Source organism: Nomia melanderi, chromosome 6 (genome assembly GCF_051020985.1).
Source record: "Nomia melanderi isolate GNS246 chromosome 6, iyNomMela1, whole genome shotgun sequence".
NCBI classification, from domain to species: Eukaryota; Metazoa; Arthropoda; class Insecta; order Hymenoptera; family Halictidae; genus Nomia; species Nomia melanderi.
The window spans coordinates 14,457,352-14,477,799 of NC_135004.1; the positions used below are offsets into that span (position 1 = coordinate 14,457,352).

The 20,448-nt window shown below is 48.9% G+C and overlaps 1 protein-coding gene across 7 annotated transcripts in view; it reads right to left on the bottom strand.

The window, feature by feature from the left end:
* Positions 1-20,448, bottom strand: part of LOC116432939 (cell adhesion molecule Dscam2) — a 257,102-nt gene that overhangs the window by 193,633 nt on the left and 43,021 nt on the right. For 5 of the 7 annotated variants that reach the window (XM_031990463.2, XM_031990466.2, XM_031990467.2 and 2 more), the window contains one exon: positions 12,607-12,675. The gene's annotated coding sequence lies outside the window, so the exon portion shown is untranslated. Of the gene's footprint in view, positions 1-9,917; positions 10,128-10,435; positions 10,808-12,606; positions 12,676-20,448 lie in introns of those variants that run through there. The other 2 variants (XM_076368391.1, XM_076368390.1) reach the window with 2 other exon arrangements.

The following is a 20,448-nucleotide window of genomic DNA, read 5'->3' on the forward strand; positions in this document are numbered from 1 at the left end:
ACCGAACGGGCGGGAGCATTCATTGTGTTGAGATAATGAGGGGTTGCGCGCGAGGAAAGCGTACAGCTTAACGGATAGAATACGGTATACTCGGAGAGGCCACGCCACAGCTCGCCACGCCGTCCGCGCTATAGTCGGGAAGCCGATAATGCTATATCGGCGTGCGTACTCCGGGGACCCCGGACCGTAGAACGCCGTCTATCCCGGGTTTATTATGCGGCATTATACCACCAGGTATGCTATATTACGGGCACGGTATGTCGTCGCTCTAAGGACGTCATGCTACGAGACGCCGCGCGGCACGTTACGCCGGGCCTGACCCCTTACCCTATAGCGGCTTTAATTGCGACCGTATCTCGCGCGCGCCGCGCCCCCGGCCTCGTGATGGAAAGTTCGTGCGTTCTCCATGGCTTTCCAATATCGCCCGCCCGGGAATATCGGGGAAAGTGTAATACGGCCTTCTAAATCGCGACCCGGCCGCGATTACTTTCGACGGCGAACGGTGTTAACGGGGTTACGGACGGCTGACGAAGTATCTCGCTTTTCATGGGATGTTTGGCCACAGGGAAATTTGCGGCTGACGCGTTCCGGGGTGAATGGGATCCCGATAGGTTGATGGCTCGCGTTCTTTACGAGCGTGTCGTTCTTTTCACTTGGAAGATGGTTTGAATAAATGCATGGTGATTCTGTAGTAACGAGTCGGAAGCGAGGACGATGGAAATGGGAGATCGACGTTCGGTTGATGGTGGGTTAATGTTCCTTTAAATTGGATACTTGATGATTTTGAACTGCAAGTAGATGAGTGGCTTAAATACTTGACGCAGAGATGAATTGATGCTACTGTGAGCAACGATATGGTATTAAAGAATGTCGAGCATTCGAGTTCTCGGAGAGTGTATGCAACTCTTGGAAATTACTGTGCGCGAAGGTATAAATCTTGCGAAGTATTTCGGTGAAGTTTGGGGATTCGGAAATTCTCGTTGGTAACCGAGTTAGGACGGTTTAAAGGGTAAAGATAAGTCGGGATATACGCTAAATGCAATTCCAAAGGACTTTGCACGGGCAGCTTGCTGCAACGAGACAAATTTACGAAGGTTTGAGCGAGTTATTTGAACGTTGTAGCGGGGGATTGGATTACACGAAATAGTGGTGAAAGTATGTATAATATTTGGAGAGACGCCTGAAAGGCATCTCATTTCACCGCTCCAATTGCGGAATATTTTGCATACGCAGTGTGATGTGCATTCACGTGACATAACAGCATTATTGAAGATAATGCGCGTACGAGAGGTTTTAAGCGATCTAAATGCACGTCATTGCCCAGCCAACGGCGAATGAATGTATTATTCTTCGTGCAAAGAAATGTTAGCGGACTCGTTAATTGTCTGCTTGTGAATAGTGTACATCGTATCAGTGAATCGATCAGTGTGTCGAATCTACTATTAAAATTCATTTGACCTGTCAGGGATTTTGTCAGATTCAACGCGCAATAAAAACTTTGATAAAATCCACTTCGTCTGTTAGATCGTTACGCTGCTCACGCTATATTGCGTTATAAATGGACGAAGTCCGCTACCTAGTCGCGACGTAATCTACTCTTGCCGTCTATCATATTCAGGATAAGGAAAGGAAGTTTGTATACGCCGCGAAGTTTGACAAATCCATTACCACTTCATCTCCTGTTTACTTTGTCTTATTAAGATTTCAGGGAGAAAGTGTTTGATCCCATCTCATAAATCCGAGCACATCGGAGGAATAAAATCTCGTTCGGAACTGCGAGTCTCGCAGGAGGCAACGTACTCGTATATTCACACTTAACGCGACGTGTCGACTGTGCGAATTGTTCGCTTTCAATCCTCGGAGATTACTACGGGTAACATTTCACCTAACGAAAACAGTTTCGACATCATTCACCCCTTGAACTCGAAAGTTTTTCAATAGAAATATTCAATATTTTATGATGTTCGTATAGACGACATTCGCTGAAGCTCACTAGCGAGAGAACAAACATCAATTAAGAGACGATGCTATTTTTCTCAATATTTCACACATTGATGCACGATGAAAAGCTTAATCTCGTATATAAGACTTCTTAGTTTTGCTTCATTAAATCCAGCGATGATTAAGAATCGCTCGTCGAGTACGAAAGATTGAAAAGTGTAACACGACTGATAACGATATCTTCACGCGTACATGTTCAGAGTATCGGTAGCATTGTAATAACTCTCGCTTACTTTACTGTACACGTAACAACGATAACGTTGTCGCGTTTTCCTTTGACGATAGCTTGTAATAGTTAAATAACGAAGTTTCAGGATAAATGTTCAGTTCGGACGGCGTGAAATATGATATCAAAGGAAATTCCTGAACGTAATCCCTCCTTCGAGCGCTCCGTGCTACCGTAAAAACTGAAGGTTGTTAAAGGAAAGGATATAACATCTCGATTTAAAAGGCAACGAGTTGACGTTTATGTTTAACAGTAAGAGCAAGTATTCTGAAATGGATATTTTCCGCAGAACTCGGTAGCTCCAACGGCTTCGTTGATAACTATAAGATATCCTATACATGAAACCCTTTTCGCACCGGCGTTTCAAAGCTTTTCGCTTGCCTTGAAGCATGTACGTCACTAAATTCTAATCATAAAACTTCCCTTTTTGTCTCTAAGTGATCCTTCGAGTTCTGTCGACACACTCTGGAACAATTAGAGCAATATTTCGCCACGCGAACGCGCCCCGTGACCTCGCTATCGGCGAATAACACCGCAGCATCTAAACTACATCCTAGCCTAATACAGTAATTCGCAACTACTTCGGCCTCGCAGTTCCTGAATCCGTAAATGAGTTTGCCAGCTTAATTATATTGTTCGGAAAGCTCGCTGGAACCGCCACTTCCTCCAAACAGACCGTCCGAAACATGCTGCGGTAATGTTCTGTATGATTTTCGAGGGAGAACGCGTGTCGCAAGACGCCATCGCGCAGCCGAGCGCCGCGGGTGCCGTCGACAAAGAGTTTCCTTCCCTCGGAACGCTCGCGGCTGGCGTGATGTCGATAGAACAACGCCGGTCCGCGCGGAATTCGCGGGACGACGTGTTGCTCGGAATATTTGGGTCGGTCAATACCTCAGACAAATCGAATTCCGGCCGAATCCTTTGCGGGCGTTGATCTTTCGACGTGTTAACGGTATTTCCTATAGAAAAGTGATTCGCGTATCGAATTCTTGGATACGAGAAGAGAAGAGGACTGGGTTAAATGGGGTAGAAGTAATTCACTTATCGATCATCCGTCAAAAGAGCCGACATTTCGGGAGAATTTCGAACAGATCGGGATAAGATCCAGCGAGAACGTCGAAAAGAAAAAGGACGAGGAAGGGTCTTTTTTCCCCGTAGATCCATATCCTCTTGAACTACGAGCCGCTATCTCAGTTTTTCAGCTCCCAAGACGTTTCGACAATAACGCGAATTACAAAACTCCACTCCGTTACGAACTCCGTTACGAACTTTTACCGTATCTCCTCGAATAACTTCGTTAATTCTGCGTGGAGCGGAGGTTAGACCGAGACTGTCGAGGAATGCGAACTCATGTTTTAGTGCCGCCCCCTCCCCGACCGGCGCACTTCTTAGATAAGGCGAAATTTCATCGCGATTTTCAGAAGTATTCCTGACATTGCCGTTGCTCCGCCATCCTATCTTCCGGCCCGATCCTCGAAGACATCTCCGTTCATCGCGTCCGGCCAACGGCGTTCCGCAGCTCGCGTTGCCATAACACCGGGCTTGAAAAATTGGATTCCATCCCCGCCAACTCTCTCGCCCTGCTCACCCCCCTTCGCCGTCCCCCCTCGCTCCCTGGCATGCAAACAAAAATATTTACTAATTCCAGCGATATCTATCTGTCTAATGAAATTCTCTATTCAAATTAGCCGGGTAACGAGCCGGCGAGCCGGCGTAGCATTATTGTTCATCCCGAGAAATGGAAATTGCGCGAGTTCCTTCGCGCCAGCTAGTCGAAACGCTGCCCTCACTTTGCAGTTTTTCTTTTGATTGCGCGCAGCAAGGTTACGTAGCCTGTGTTTAATCATTTCTCTGTTACAGCGAGGGAAGAATATCTATTCCTGTTACTAGTCCTCATGAATATTCCTAACGAACAATCCAACCTCCCGTCGAATATTCTAAGAAATCAACGTCGAAATCCTTCGTGCAAGTTGAATTCGACGAGAAGATCCGAATCCACGGATAGAGATCCATCATCCGAAAAGCATGAAAATCTCAGAGAAGCGATCAGCGACGTGCAACGAGTGAAACCGTTCGTGGCCCGACCAGCAGCGTCCAAACATTCGAACTCGTTCCGGAAGGGGAGAATGAACCAGCGGCCGATTACACGCATGTGCGCCGAACACCGTCGGTTGTTTTGCAAGCTTACTTTCGAGATGGGCCAGCAACTTTCCAGACTAAAGAACGAGTGTACTCTGAACTGGAGAACAGAGGGGGAGAAAAAGAGAGAGAGAGAGGGAGGGAGAGAAGGATATAGTAGGAAGGGCTGGTAGCAATGGCAAATGGCATAAGTTGGCCCGAGTAAACTCACCTGCTATTCTCCAAGGCTGGGAAATAGGCGAGCAAGAGGACGGCGAACGACGAGGGGTCGGGTTAGGTGGAAAAGGAAAATAGCTGTATATACTCCTGCGAGACGGATGTAAATTTCAAGGACCAAGCAGGAATCGAGCAGTGTCCAGTCTGCATGCCGCACGGGAAACTTTTGTTGGCCGTACTATGTAATGTCCTTTAACTGTAGGGGAGCACGGCGCGCCGCGTCGTCGTCCGCAGGGGATAGCCGCCGGTTTTCAGCGGCGAGGAGAGCCCCGCGGACGGTAACACGCGCCGGTAGAAATAGTTTCGCCGAGTTAACAAAACGGCGCCGAGAGTTTCGAGCTAGCACCGATTTACTGCGACCAGACACACGCCCGCCCGTTCGCCAGCTCGCTCGCTCGCTCGCCCTTCCGCCTTTTGTGTGTTTATTTTACGACTTCGCCCCGCTTCCCGGCCGCAACTTGCGCCGGTTCCAACGGCGAGATAAGAGTCCATGACGCAGATATAGAGGGATTAGGGAGGCGAGCCGGCGAGATTAAACCGGCCGCCACGAAAAGCCCCCGACAGTATCGGTACAATGCCGGTTCAACCCTCTCCCCGGGCGAGCAATCAACGGTGCATCGCTTTAATCATAGTCGCGAGAATCAAGATGCTACTTTAGCCGCCGCAACCTTGAAACCCCGGCTCTCGGGAGACGGAAACCTATTAAGAGTCCCCGGGCCCGTGAATCATCCAATAAATCGTTTCGCCGGCAACCCTTTGCGCCGCGAAGAGAAAGCGATAATGCGGCGGCCGGGCGGGTGAAAATGAAACGAGCGTTCCGCTCGTGTGATACCGTTCCGGGTGGATCTGGAATTTCCGATTAGGTGAGGATTTGTATTAAATCCTTGCTTTGAGACTTCTTGGCAGCTGTGCTCTCGTCAGAGATAATTTATCGCTGATAATTAGTTGAGAGAAAGAGATTTGTTCTTTCTGATAGTATCTAATCTTTCTAAGAGAGTTATAATGAAAGTTAAGACTGCTTCGATTCGTCGTTAACGACATGAATCGAGCTCCTCCCACGCGTATACACCGACTTAGAAAGGTGAATCAGTATTCCGATTGCCAGAGGACAATAGACTCCGGAAATTGAAGCAACGAGAGACGCAATTGTACAGATAAGAATACGCGATTATGTTTACACTTAATTTTAACTGTTATTCCCGTGGCTCCGGGTACACTAATAAAAGCCTGGTTTCTCAATGTATACACAACGATCCAATTGTAACGTCTTTCAAGCCAGAGAAGAATACAAGAACGGATTCGCGGGTGGTGGAAGTGTTTCTCTAAAACCTGCCGACGAAAGTTCGCAGACTTGCTCGGACGACGGGGAAACTTCGCGGGAATGTGTTCGAAATCGCGAAGCTTTCGTTACCGAGTACCCCGGAGTCACGGCTCCCTGTGGAAAAAGTATTCGGGGACGGTGCCTTCCCGTTGGAAACGCGGACGCGAGGTCCGTCATGAATATTTCACCTCGTGTCCATTAAAATATAAAACGGCTTGTCGGGAGCTGTTTATATTCCATTGCGAAAATATTGATCCACGCGGGTCAAGTGTTTGCTGCGCGTAGCTCGTCGAAAATATAACGAGAACCATCGAAACGCGGCGGCAGGCGAAATCGAAATTTATTAAATCGCTCGCGCGCCGATCCATCGCGGAAGATTATCCGCGCCTAAACGACCGGGCCGGACACGCGGCCGTCGCTCGGTTAAGGCTCGCCGGATCGATTCTTTTTAATTATCATGCCAGCTGGGAAAAGGGCGGTCGTCGACGCGGGAAAAATCGAGCGGCCGCGTCTCGGCCGAACGTTCCTAATTCGCCGGCGTATCGAGCGGCGAAAGGTAATTCGAGCATCGATTCCGCGCTCGACGGGGAACTTCGGTGACACCGCCGCCACCGCCGTCGCTTCGACGGCTATTTATTTCGATCTTTGCCCGGCCGTCGACGAGTTAGTTACGTCCCGTGCATGTGGAAACCTCTTCACGTGCGCAACCGGGCGCTCGTTCGACGCGTCTAATAAGAAGTGACGTGTAATTTCGCCCGACCTACATTTTACCAGCGATTCACTTGACGCCCGACGTTTTAAGAGAGTTCCGCCTCTCGAGTGTAACACTGATTGTATTTGGCCTTATCGAATCTGAGGAACAAATAGAAGATCGTGCAAATGTATGCCTTTAAAAGTACGACATTATGTATTAGGTTGTGCAACGTGGAATTTTGGCTTCGGCGAGCAATGAAAATTTATTTGACGCGAGAAACGTTCGTTCGAGAATATGCTCTATTCGATTCGATACAGTTCTGCCAACGAGTTTTTAACGAATTCTGAAGGTTTACGATTGATGAATTCTAAAGATGTTATAAACTGCTGTTTCGAGTTTTGAAACGATCATACAAGACATAGTTATTATACTCAATTCGGTAGTTACATCAACTTTGCAAGAAAGTTACACCTATAATCGACAATGAAACTGTTCAACGAGTTATGTGGAAAACAAAAGAATAACGACGATAGAGGTACAAACAGTTACGAATAAGAAAAATTCGACATTTCGTGTTACATGACCTAGTAACTTGAAAATAACGTAGAATAGAAAGTAATTCGTAAAAACCCCTTTTCACTCTTCTTTCGTTCTCCGATAGTATTCAGATCACCTAACATTTTTCCCACGTGTCGCGGAACACGCTGCGTATATAGATACAAAAACGAAGCTCCCGTTCGTCGTCAAACGGCGTCAGGTGAAACGAACGGAATGAATAAAAACCGTACGGCACCTCTCGTTTCGACCGGCAATCAGAGGTGTAATTAATTCGTTGCCTTCCCAGCTACGGTTCCATTCACGGTCTCTCGCGAAAGATTTTTAAACAACCGCAGCCGTTAAAGGCTACGGGGTTAACCGGAAGCACGTCGAACGCCGGTGGCCGCGATACGGACTGTGCCGCTGTAACGCTTTCGACGCGCAAATATTACCTCGCATGAGGTCGGCGGAGGGGTGCGCGGGGGTTACATTGAAATCACAGTCACAGGATCCGCCGACACTGTTTCGACCGACAAGAATTTCGACCGAGTTTGACGGACACCGCTATTGACTGACAACAACATTAATCGACGATGATATTCTCTCAGCGACAGCGGTTTCGGGGATCGAAATTGCGCGATATCGATATGCAGTCCTCGCGAGGCCGAAGTCGGCGCGCATCAACGTTTCCACAAATATTCCGACGCGACTGACGTTCGCGTCATAATAAATACCAATGTACCATAATCGAAAGTTGCCTCGCACAAACGCGAGGAACGTTCTCGCTTTAAATCAGCCAAAGGCAGAAGTTAGTCGAACAAAGCGAGACGGAAATATCGTCGACGAGCAGGCGGCTCGTCCGTTTATACGGGAAGTTGGAGAACTTTAACGTAAAACATCTTTCAAGCCGTCCCACCTGGAAGACTGCAATACCGTGGAACTTAATTCTCCGAGGAACGCGACGGAATCCTGCGGGATCGGGAAAAATTCGATAATTATGCGGCAAATTTCCCGACGCGAAACGGCTGGAACGCACCGTCGAAACTTGGCTTCGCGGCATACCAGCGGGACGACGATCCGAACGTGTCCCAGCCGGCACGTCGATCAAACGAGACGTCGATGGGGATCGTCGGAACGACCTTCCGCGGTGTTCCCGTATGAAAATCACGGTGTCGCGAGGCGGCCCGCGGCGAAATTGAGTGGAAATAAATAGGAGGGTCGAGTGGAGATTTCAGGCTGAAAAGAAGGCGGCCGAGGGAGCCGGGCTCCGCGTCGCTTCTTATAAGTTGAACGATAAGAGGGAAGAAATTCTTTCCTCGCGCGACTCCAGACGTCCCGGTTCTCGTCTTTCACCGTTCGTTTTCCCCGGGACTGGGCTCGGTCGTCGCGGCGGCGACGACGGCGAGGACGACGCTCCGCGATTAAATGAAAATTGCCCGCGCTTGTCTGCCAAGGATGAGCCGGAATAGGATTAGGCGTTCTCCCAGCGCCATTTCAGGATTTACACGTTTTCAATTAAGGACATTTAGCGGACGACCGTCCGTGAAACGCGACGCGAGCCCCGTCATCGCGGGAATAGGGAAAGGCTTGTCAGAGAGGCAGACTAATTTCAGTGACCCCCGTCGTCGGCTCGACGAGCGCCGCTCAGAATCCCATTATATCGAAACAGATAGGAAATTCGACTCGCGCGGCTGATCGTTTCAACTCGAGCGGTAAAAGCGAGCTTGATCCTGTTCGAAAGTTGTGAAAGTTTCGCGACAATCTCGTCGATTCCCCTGAAAACATCGCGCGAACGGTGAACCCGTCGAATACACGACCGCGGTAATGCCCTTACGTTCGTTTGCATAATTGCGGCCGCGAGCAAACAATTCCGGCCGCGTTTATCGCGCGGCGTATTGGCGGGAGGGAATTTATTTGATCGCCGCGACACGACGCTCGTTACAGCTCGCCGATGATCCCCGTTGATCGGCGTCCGACCACGTTCCCGAATATCCGCAGATACGTCGGGAACGGGTTACCGTTCGGGCGGAAACTGTGCGAGGAATCCGATTTCCGTGGGATGGAGGACTCTTGTCCCGCGAGCTCCACGTGAATTCGATTTCTTCGCTCGCGTGACTCGCTCGGAATCCCCGCCACGCGACGCGCCGCGATAGCTTTTTCGCTCGGGCGCAATATCGGGTGGCAAATTTCATTGGTATCCTTGAAATGAATCCGCCGCTGATCCCGCGTGACGACCGCCGCGAGTGGAAAGAGCGCGAGAATCGAGGTTAACCTTCGCCGCGGTGCAGCGCGCTGACGCCGCGACCGAGGTGATAACTTTCCGAATGGAAAACGCGGGAATACGGGCTCGTAAACGAGCGCGTCGCGATCGGAAGCCGTGGCGAGAACGATCGCGGCGGGAGATAAAAATCACAGGGAATGCCGTCTTGACGCGCGCGGACGTCGGACGGAGCGACCGGACCGCGCTGACACTGACGTTAATTAATCACACGGGTAGCCGGCGAGTTACTCGACCCTGATGAATTATCGCCCGCTGAGGAACTACTGGCTTCCCGCGATATGTAACTTCGATATCTGCCTACAAGGGTTCTCCATTCTTCGTTGGAATTCCGGCGTTCCGCCCGTGGAAAATGGAACGCGACAATGATGCATCGTCGATACCGGGGAAGAGCTGGGGGCGGACAAGCTCCGCGCCGCTCGAAATTTCACGGGCGGAAAAAAGTACGGTAGCAACGAGGATCGCACACACGCACGCACGCACGCACGCACGCACACACACAAACCTGGATCGTAGGATTTCGCGAAATGAAATCACCGGCCGGTCGGCTCGTCGATCACCGGGCGCGCGTGTATCGTCTGCGGATCTCGGAACAACGATCGCACGCAGTTGTTCGACGCAACCGAACCGAAATCGCGTGCACACAGGGGGGACCCGGGTTTTATCGCGAACGTGTACGCCGAGCGTTGATAGCGCGTTCCCGAAGCTCCGCGAGCTGGAACCGAGATAAACGAGTGAAATTCCGTTGGCCGAGCGCATTTCGCGGTGGCGTGTCATTAGTCAACGTTTTATCGAAAGCGCTCGCCGCTCCGAAACAATCTCCGAGACGAAAAAGACTGGCGTGGGAAGAGCGAAGGAGGAGGACGGAGGATCGTCGGGGAATCGTTTTAAAATCCAGTCGGTTATCTTTGCCGGGATAGGCGGGCGACGGGGGAGGGAAGAATGAAAATACGCTCGGAGGGACGGATAGCAGGAGAACGGTTAAATAATGCGCGTGCTCGCAATAGAAACGTGTTCACGTACATTGTTGCCTCTGGACATCCCGGCGAACATGATAGTGTCGTTGAAGCCGTGTCACGTGCCAGATGAACGGGTGTACTTCCGGGGTTTTCCTCTCGCGCGAAGACAAGGGGAAAAAAAACAGAAGTGGAAAGGAAAGACGAAAAGAGAAACAACTTGCGCGCGTTCACTGGACAAGTCCTCGTCGTTCGGACAAGCGACCGCGGACAATGACGACGCGTGACAAAGCGAGCACCGAGGAGAGAGAACGCCGGAGGGAGAAAGAAAGCGCGAGTAGTGCCGCGTCAGTTGCACGAGACTTCGGCAAACACCTTGGAGTAGGTCGCGAGTAGGTTGACACCTTCAAGGGAGAGGTCGCGCGCAGAACTGACACCTCACGCGCGCGGTCCAGCTACCCTCAGCATCCAACAGCAGCAGCAGCAGCAGCAGCGGCGGCAACCCGAGGGGGATGAAGCGGAGCACGCGCGAAATTCCGCCCCTGTACTCCGCCCACCCTCTCTCCAGCCCGAACCACCGCCGACTGTTCCCTCCTCTCTCTTTCGAACCGCCGCGCACCGCTTCCTCTTCGACTACAGACCTGTTTTGTCCTGACTCCGGCAGCCTCGCACCAGGAAAGAATGTCAAGGGGTGAAACGAAACGTGAACCGGCCGATAATTATCAGTCTGACAGGTATAGCGCGTTCCTTATGGTTGCGCCAAGATACGCGATCGTCTTCACGTGAATCATCGGTGGATCGTTTAATAATTGAACGAGAATATTGGGAAGGTTCTAGCGGTTTCTCAGTTCACTCTGGAAAGATCGAGTCTCGTGAATGAGAACCTAAGAAAATTGATCTAAATGGTTGGAAGAGTAAAGAATTTCTGAACAATATTTACTCGTTCTGTTTTCCTTCCTACATTCCTGTAAACCCGAACAAAATGGCTCCCGGCGTGTTGCGCCACTTGCGCGAATCTCCTTGTCTACTCGGTGCGTTAATGAATCCTCGTCAAATTCCATCGAATTGTTTCGCGGCGCCGTAAATAGAAGATAACGTTTACACCGCCTCGTTCCCGGCCGGAGAAGTTTAAACTATATTCAAACGACCGGCAATTCCGCGGATAGGCAGATTAGAGGGAAGTTCACGAGTGCGAGCGTGCAACAAAACTTAATTTCATTCGACCTTCGGCATCTGGCGAGCGCTAGGGAGTGTATGAAAGCGCGGACGCGCGAAATTTCACCCTCGCGCGCTCTCCAGCGCACCGGAGACCCCTTTACAGCCCTGCATCTCGTCCAAGCGGCGACCCTCGCGCCTACAGTGCCTGGAGGCGAAACTTTTCTTAATAATTGCCGACCGATGGCGGCCATATTGAGAGCGACTCGATGGCCCGGCTCATTTATTATTCGAGTGTTACGCGTGCCCTCGCGAGGAGCGTGGTTTTTTCTCGTTTTTTTTTTGTTTCGTCTTAGTTACGGGTAGCCGTGCGACGCACAAAGCCCATTTGTTCTCGAAAGCCCGATAGCCGAGCCCACGGTGACGCATTAAACCGTGCCTTTTGTCCCCGGTTTATTGACCCGAATCCGAGGGACGGAAAGTTGTCCGGGTCGGACGCGTGAAACAGTTCGATCGCGAATTTCGATGATGCGTGAGCCGCCACAATAATCGGATCCTCTGTGCCGAACTTTTCCCAGAAAACGGATCCGATCAGCGGAGTCGGCCGGTCGCTGGTACTCGCCGCTATATTGACCGCGCGACGCGCGCGAATTTCCGCGAAACGCGACGCCATTGCGTTGTGCGGGCTCGCGCGGAAAACGCGGGAACGGTCGCGATTAATACAACTCGAAACATTAAAAGCGTTCTTAACGGCAGAGAGCACACGGGAACGCAAAGCAGACAGAGAACTTTTAATACCCTGTAGTGTACAAAGCTTTGCACTTATGACGCCAGGCCGTGCGCGCGAGATAACATACATTACTATATTGGTATCGCGAGTCCAAATAAAATTTCACAATGCCACTCCCGCCCGTGAAAACCGAAAGACCGTGTTTTCTATGGATATTAAAGTCGCTTAAACTATAAGGAACTATTACCGTTTGGTTTATAAATTTTAATACGCGAACGGGTTATCCATTTAGATGTGCTCGTATTGTTGGCCAGCGATTTGCGGGGAGATTATTTCCTATTGTTTTTATTTACCTGCGGACCTCGGAATTCATGTTCAGCTGCTTCGACGTCTAATAGATGTGGGCAATCGACGTCCGTAATCTGTAAAGAGTATTGAAACTTCAGAATCAATTCCAAAACATCGAATCGTTTAACGTATATACGAAAATATAATTAGTATATAATATGTATATTACTTTTTTAGAGGAGTCTCTCCCGCTACCGTTTATCGCGGTCCGCCGTAAGTAACAATTTGCTTCCCATTTATTTCGCGAATAAATTTGCGCGCGCGTTTCCGAATCATATTATAACAATAATTTCTTCCGCGCGCGGCTCCACATTTAATTTCGACGTTGTAATCAGCGTAATTCCGGTGGATACGGATTAATTCGAATGACGCACGGCCGGTGAAAAATATGAAAGATCGCGTAGATACGCTGCCGACCTGTGCGCATTTCGTAGCACACCCTTCGACCGAGCATATCAACCAAAAGTTCATTTTAAAAATTTCACTTAAATCGAAAAATTGTTTCTGTTTGATGAAATAAAATTTGTTTATCCTCGGAGCACTCGAACAGTGCCGAGATATTTCGAAAGTTAAGCATTTTGCAATCCATACGTTACATTCTCGTATTTTCTTGTCAAAGGTCGACATAAACCTGATTCTAATTTTGTCCGCTCAGATCCTACAAACACCCCGCTCTGCGTCGTTGCGAATGATTCACGCGGAACGGAAAGGGTCGCGCGCTGGCGTGCTGCGTTTCATTCAAATTGATCGTTACAGATTGAAAATCCCGTGATGAACGAGCGGGCTACACACGATAATGCCCCGAATGCGCCCGGTACGGCACGCATGCTCGATCATCCTCTTTCACCGTCCGCGGCGATATTAACCGGGCAACGGAAAATCGAAACGAATTTGCGAGCGAATTAATTTTGAGTAGCGGCCGAACCGAAAACCATGTTAATTGGCGCGAAACTAGTCTACTTGTCTAGCGGGGCGAGCGCGGGGGCCCCGGCGTTATTTCAATTGCAATTTTGCAATCGTCGGTTATCGAGTCTCTAATTCCATTCGACGGCGCGCGCGCGACTCGTGACCGGGGATAATGATTATCGTCCGACGAGAATTCATAATTTCCACTGGTCCGAAAACCGCGGCCGTAATTAATGGAGGCGGAGACGGTTGAATCGCGCCGGTCGATATCGCGAACGGTAAGAAAATACGCGGCATGCACGTTCTATCGAGTAAACAACCGTACTCGTTATTCTACGAGCTGACACGGCCTCCAGCGGAAGATTACACGTTTTTGACGGCACTAGCTCCGTTTCATCTTTCTTTTCTGTCTTTGCGCCGTGCCGCGCTTCTTTTTAACGCGACGGCTATTTGCTGGTTTTCTAAGAGCGATGATTAATAGCTGAAGATCTCTTATTCAAACTTTGAACGGCGATAGCAGGTAGCAAAAAGGAAATTAGTTTGTTTCTTTTTAAACAGCGTGTATGATGTTTTAAAAGGGAAGTCGTTTCAAATCCATTAGAAGATAAGTGAAACCTCAATTTCCATAGTTGACTTGTATAATTATATATATATATATATATATATATATATATATATACGTAATATCTGGAAAAATTGATAATTTGTGCGTTAATTCGGGTATAAAGAGACTCGGACTCGGACGAGCGATGCGTCAAAGCAGGGGCAACTCAGCCGGGACCGATATAAAAAAAAAGATGGTCGGCAGAAAGCTCGAGATTAAAACTCAACCGCATCCAGATCTACTTCCGGCCGCGATAAAGGCGAAATCTTGAACAATTATCGTCGTGGAATTCCCTATCGTTTCCCGTTTACCTCTGAGCGAAGGCTTTTCATTGTCTGCGGAGGACCGAATGAAAGGTAAAAAAGGGATGGAAAGCGAAGTCGCACGGTCGAGACGGCAAAGCGCGGAGAAGAAAATGCAAAATGGTGGTAGCGCTGGTCGCCCGTAACCGAAAGAGAGGGACAACAAGAGGAGGGAATGGCCTGTGAACGGAGAATGGGGTAGCAAGAGGGGAGCCTTGCCGAGACAAAGAAAAGGAGGAAGAAAGGAGGGACAAAGATATCAAAAACAGGAACGGGAGCGGAGTACACACAAGCGGGTAAAAAAACCGCGAATGATGGAAGATGTCCTTTCAGCGCGGTTGACGGGGCCGCGAGCTTGTATTCCACGATAATAACGAAACGTTACACCGCCCCCGCGCATCAAGACATCCAGTTGACAAACAGGAATTCCCAGACAACTGGCGAGCCCTAATGACGCTTTCAGGAATAAGTAGCGCAAAGCAAATGCGACCGTTGACAGGGCAATTAATTATCTCGGAACACTGATACCCTTTTAGCCTCCGCGACCCGACGCCGCGAGTATTATCGAAAATCGGTCAGCTGGACGATCTAACGTGTTTAAAGTTCACCTGAATGACCAGGAACCACGGGCCGCTGACCAATTCAGTCTACACAAGTATAAAATGAAAAATGTTCATGAAGCCGCACTCGAGTCTAATGATGCGTGGAACAGTTACTTTACAGACTGGATCACGCGATACCATTATTTCCATTGGGAAGTCACCAAACCGGTTGGAGACTTAGCCCGATGAGACTTTCAGCCCAAGAGGACATCGTCACGTCTGGTCTAGCGGTCAACCCAGACCCTAGTGTCCTTGTAGAATCAGGAATCCTGGATTTTCCATATGTAACATCTAGACTCGATAGTCCAGACCATTTTGGTACAAACGATTCCTCTCTCTACTCGTTCCTTGATTCGCTTGAAGTTTTACAAGGAAAGAGTGGTAAGTGAATAATTCTGTGTGCCTTTCCAGGTATTCCAGATGTAACAGTGAAAATTTATTCTGACCTATGATTAGCATCCTCTTTCAGCAGATTTTATTATTCACTCGCAATGGAACTTTATAATTGCACCTTGAAGTCAAACAAAATCCATAACAAACTTCGGAGTTCGTATTAAAGACGTGATAGATATTTTGACTGTAAACCTCGAACATTCGCAACATTTCCTTAAACATTCCCAATGTTTCCGTCATCAGCGTCACGCTCTAGTTCCACTTTTTCCAATCGAGGTATTACAACTGCGACTCCATTACGGCAGTCAGCTTTACGCGGCGCTCTGCAGTGCCTTTAAACGATTATGGCGCATAGTATAATCACGAGTATTACCAGTGCCGCAGTATACCATCTGCTAATTAGAAACTTGAGATCACGATAGCTTACGGACCACGCGGGAGTTCCCGCACGGCGGCAGGACCGCATGAATATAAGAAAACAAGCTAGACGGCGGCAGGGAGCTCCCTGCGCACCGGAGGAACCAGTGTCGGCGGTTTATTAAAACGGAATAACAGTGTAACCGGCGGGAACTGATTGTCCTTCCCGTCTTCAAAGATAAACCCGGTAAATATTCATAGCCGGGTTACACTCGATTCGACAGAGCGGCGCGGTCCCCGCCCCGCAAAGCTGATTAAAACCTCCCGCTTCTTCTTTCCTCCTGAGTGAACCCTTTCGCTTCCGTTCCCTTCTCCCAGCCACAGAAGGATTTCAAGTGGCGGGACTCCTCGTACGAGGAGTCAATTAAAAAGGGCCGGTTCGATTATCGATTGTATTTGCCGGGCGACGCGGCGCTGTGCTCGCCATAGTCCACGTCGCGGGCACTGGCTGTGCCGGCGCTCGAGAGCACTTCCGGCTGCGCAACGGTACCGCTCGTCCTTTGAGAGCTGTGCACCGAGACCCTTGTCACGGGCCAAAGACGGCCGCGCCGCGGTGAAATTTATGACAACCGTAACAAATGTTGGAGCGGTAATTATTTGCATCCCCCGTCGGGGGATGAATACGACGCGACGGATCGGTACATCCGCAGAGGATTCCGTCGGCGGCTAACGTCGTCCTCGATTAATCATAAATTCTACTTCTCCGATGTTTCCGCGCCCTTCGTCCCCGCCCCCCGGCCCTTTCTCGATTGCTGGAAGCACTCGCGTCGGGACCTGTGTGCTCGAGCAATGCGTGCTTCCATTCTTCCAGTGTGTCGAGTGACATATTGCAAACAACCGGTCGAGTGGCATTCGCGCCGGACGAGAGTCGTCGATTCGCTTTAAAGGCCACCATTAAAAAGCACAGGTGTTCTTAAAATCACCTCGAGGAACCCGCACCCGAGAGCCGGATTCTCTTTATATTTCCTCCTTCGCTTTCCACTCGAACGTTCCGCATGCCAGATTAAACGCTATCCGCAGATTAAAGGGCGCCGCGAGGCCATCTTGAAACCCACTGGAACGATTTAAGTGAACGCTGCCCGGGGAACGCGTAACATCTTCCGTTCCTCGCTCCTCCAACGCGCCGCGGTAATATTGTTTTAAATTTCTCCGTTAAAAATTGGCTACTTCGAAGAAGGAGATGAAAAACTCGGGACGAGCGAGTTCCCGCAGTGTTCTTAGACCGGAACTTCGGCGCGTTGAACCGTTCGAGCGTATTGACGGCGGCGCGCGGAACGTTCGAACGGTTCCGCGTTCGTTCCCGTGGTTCTTTGATGAAAAGTGGACAAAGAAAGATCCAGCGCGGCGAGACAGCGAACCGACTCGCACGGGAAGAAGTTTCCGCGAAGCGGACACGGACAGACAGAAGTTTATCTGGAACTATGCAGTTGGCAGTTACGGAGAGTTTCGCGTGGCAAAACGATTCGTCCGGCGTGAAGTTGTTATCGCTAATAGCTACCAGTTATCAGCGCCGTTCGATTCCGCTTTGCCGCCCGCGTCACGCTTACATACGCGCGGCGACGCGTTCTCGCCGTTGCAATTTGTACGCGACCGATTCAACGAACTCTAACGGGGACAACGATGAAGGATCGGTAGAACAGATTTTTTTGCTAATCGAAATTAAACGTTAACATACGTCCGATTTGCTCTGAATCTGAATTGGCGGGATATTTGAGCGACATATTTTCGGTCCCATTACCTATTCATTTCCTTTGTATGTAGTCGATTGTTACCATTTCATTCGTACGAATGCTGACGATAAGGTAAATTAACTCTTTTGTTTCGTTCACGATGTAATTTGAGTCTATTTGTCTATTAATGAGTTTGATCAAACAGTCACGTATAAATATATCGAATAAATTTCGTTAAATCGAGGAAATACATAAATACTCCGCTAAACTGCCGCAGAATAAAATGTGCCGCTGAGATTTAGTAACCGAATATTGTGCGTTACTTCGACGTTGTTTTTCATTTCAATTATTCCCGATTTTCCGGCAGATGCTATACGAGTTTCGCAGTGAATAATTTTCTGTCGAAATTGGCTGCAGCTAAAAGGTTAATAACCTTCGACATTCGCGTGATATATTGTTATAAATCCTATATTATACAATTCTTAGCGGCAGTTTATTGCAAATAAAATAAGCAATTAATGAGCAGGGAAACATGTAGATCTAATTACCAGTGAAATGCTGTTAATTACGCAACATGTTCGAATAATCATGCGGCAAAGAATGTCTTCGAAAAGTGCTGGAACCCCGAGGAACCAGCGGCCATTAATTTTCACTTCGCACATTACAGAAACCTTGGAAGTACAATAATTTTCACCGCAACGCGTGTGCTCCCTTGTTAAACCGTTGCTTCGCGAACATTTCCTTTTTTTTTCGCAACGGCGCTCATCAGAGGTACTTCATCGTGAATAATTCGTCAGAGGTGGAAAGAATTCCGTGTTCACTCCACGTCCACGTTGATTCATGAAGTTAAACGTGAACAATGGGAAAAGTATTCCATAGTTCCGATATAAAAGCAATTAACGACGTTCACCTTCGCGGAACTCATTCCGAAATTACCGGCAGCGTGTCTGACCGAATATCACGAGCAAGGTCATTAAATGCGAATGCTCTCGAGTCTCATTGAAATATAAAATCCACGAATCAAACGGAAATCCGGTTAGTTGAACAATACCGTACTGCAAAAACGATTACGTTCGTACGTAAAGGAACGATGCGACGAGCGGCGGTTTTCAATCGTGCCCCGAAATTGTTAGGAGCGCAAAGGAAGATCGCGCGGGTAAGTTGAAAAGCTACGGAGACCGCGTTCAATAGGTAATTGCCGAAGTAATTTCGCGCGGGGTCGGAGTCAATCGTCAAAGAAGTAAAGGCAGCCGGGAGTCGATCGACCCGATCGGCTCTATCGGAGGAGAAACGATGAGCACCGGAAAGAATCGATCGAATTTAAGTACAGATACAAGTAACCAATCAACCGTCTTGTTGCGAGTGCAGTTAGTATAGACTTCCAGTGCTCGGTTTGCGGCTGGCGGTCTGCGGGTTACGATATTGAACATCGCGGAGCTGCAGAGACATGCCCATTCACTGCCGCTACTGTTTTCAAGGGAAGTAAGGGTAGGGAGCGGGGCAATTGCGACGCCGAAGAACAGAACGATTAATTATTCTTCGATCGATCATCAGGTATATTACGTAACAAAAATGAAGGCAGTTTCTCTTGAACGATTACGTACACACTTTCTTATTACCTTCCAGTCTCTTCTAATCTCGTAGGTTCTAAGACTTTCAAAGATTTAATATCAGGAATTCATCGTCAGGGTGTCACGTTTCACCCCTTGGCTACTGAATAAGATTATTTCGGATCGGTTTAATTTAGTTCAATTTAGAGTTCGATGGTTTCAATACACTTCCTTAGAAACACGCAAAATTCTGTAGGCAGAGGGTTAACAAAACTTAGAAATTATTTACATACGCTAACATAATGCCATACAGAACTACGAAACAAAAATCTTGAGAACACAATAGACACTAAAAATCATCCCTTATTCAGATCTTTCTAAAAAAACAAATCTACTATCTAAAACAGTTGATCGAAACTAACAAGGATCCAAACGTTCGCAAACATGATAAAACTAACCGCTTGCAAAAATCTACGAAGTAGATACCCAAGGATTCCGCAACAGAACGAAATGTAAAAACATTTCCGTAGCCGGTGGAAACGGTCGCTACCGCGGAAGTTGTCGCTGGTCTAGACGGATAATAATATTTTAAAGGGAAGAACAGCGGCAGACCCAATTGGGAAGAGATTCCGCTCTCACCGACCGGGACAATAAAACGGTTTAAATGCATGCGTGGCACAAGGAGTATTTTTATTTCGACGATAACTCGTTGCTGATCCGCAGGTCGATGTCTCCGGGATAGCAGATATTGGAAATGGCAAGCGGAGACAGAACAGTCTGGCTGATTATCCGATTATCCGGTTCTCCGGAACATTTGCAATTTACGTCTGGAAGTACCATCGGTTCAACCCCTCCGCCCCAGGGTCGTTGCTTCTTCTCCCACATTCTTCGTTACCGTTCCACCCCCGCCTCTTCCGGTTCCCATTTTCCCCTTTCCTAGCGGCAACCCCGCTTTCCCCTCCCACTGCTTCCCCGTCCGTTTCCTCTCTCCTCGTTCGTTCGCTCCGCGTTAGATCCTCCGTCGTCGGCACGGAACGACGACGACGACGAATCTTTCGGTTTCCATCTTAAAGAAGTTCCTCCCCCCCGTCCGCAAGGTCTCGCCGCGTAATTCCTCGCGAAGAATTCTCACGGACTACCGGCACGGTACCGGCGCTGCCTGACCGCCGAGGGAATTCATTAATTCGTTAATTCCGACGCGCAATCGGAACCAGTGACTCGGATTCGAGCGACAAATTCGATCGGGAACGAACGAATGACCGGGGACATCATTTATTTCACGTCCGCAAATTACAGTGGGACAGCGAACTTTCCGATTACAGGTGGCACCGTAATTTTTCCAATTACGAAACGGCCGCGCCGAAATGAAAGATCGAACGCGAATTAAGCATTTAAGGTATCGT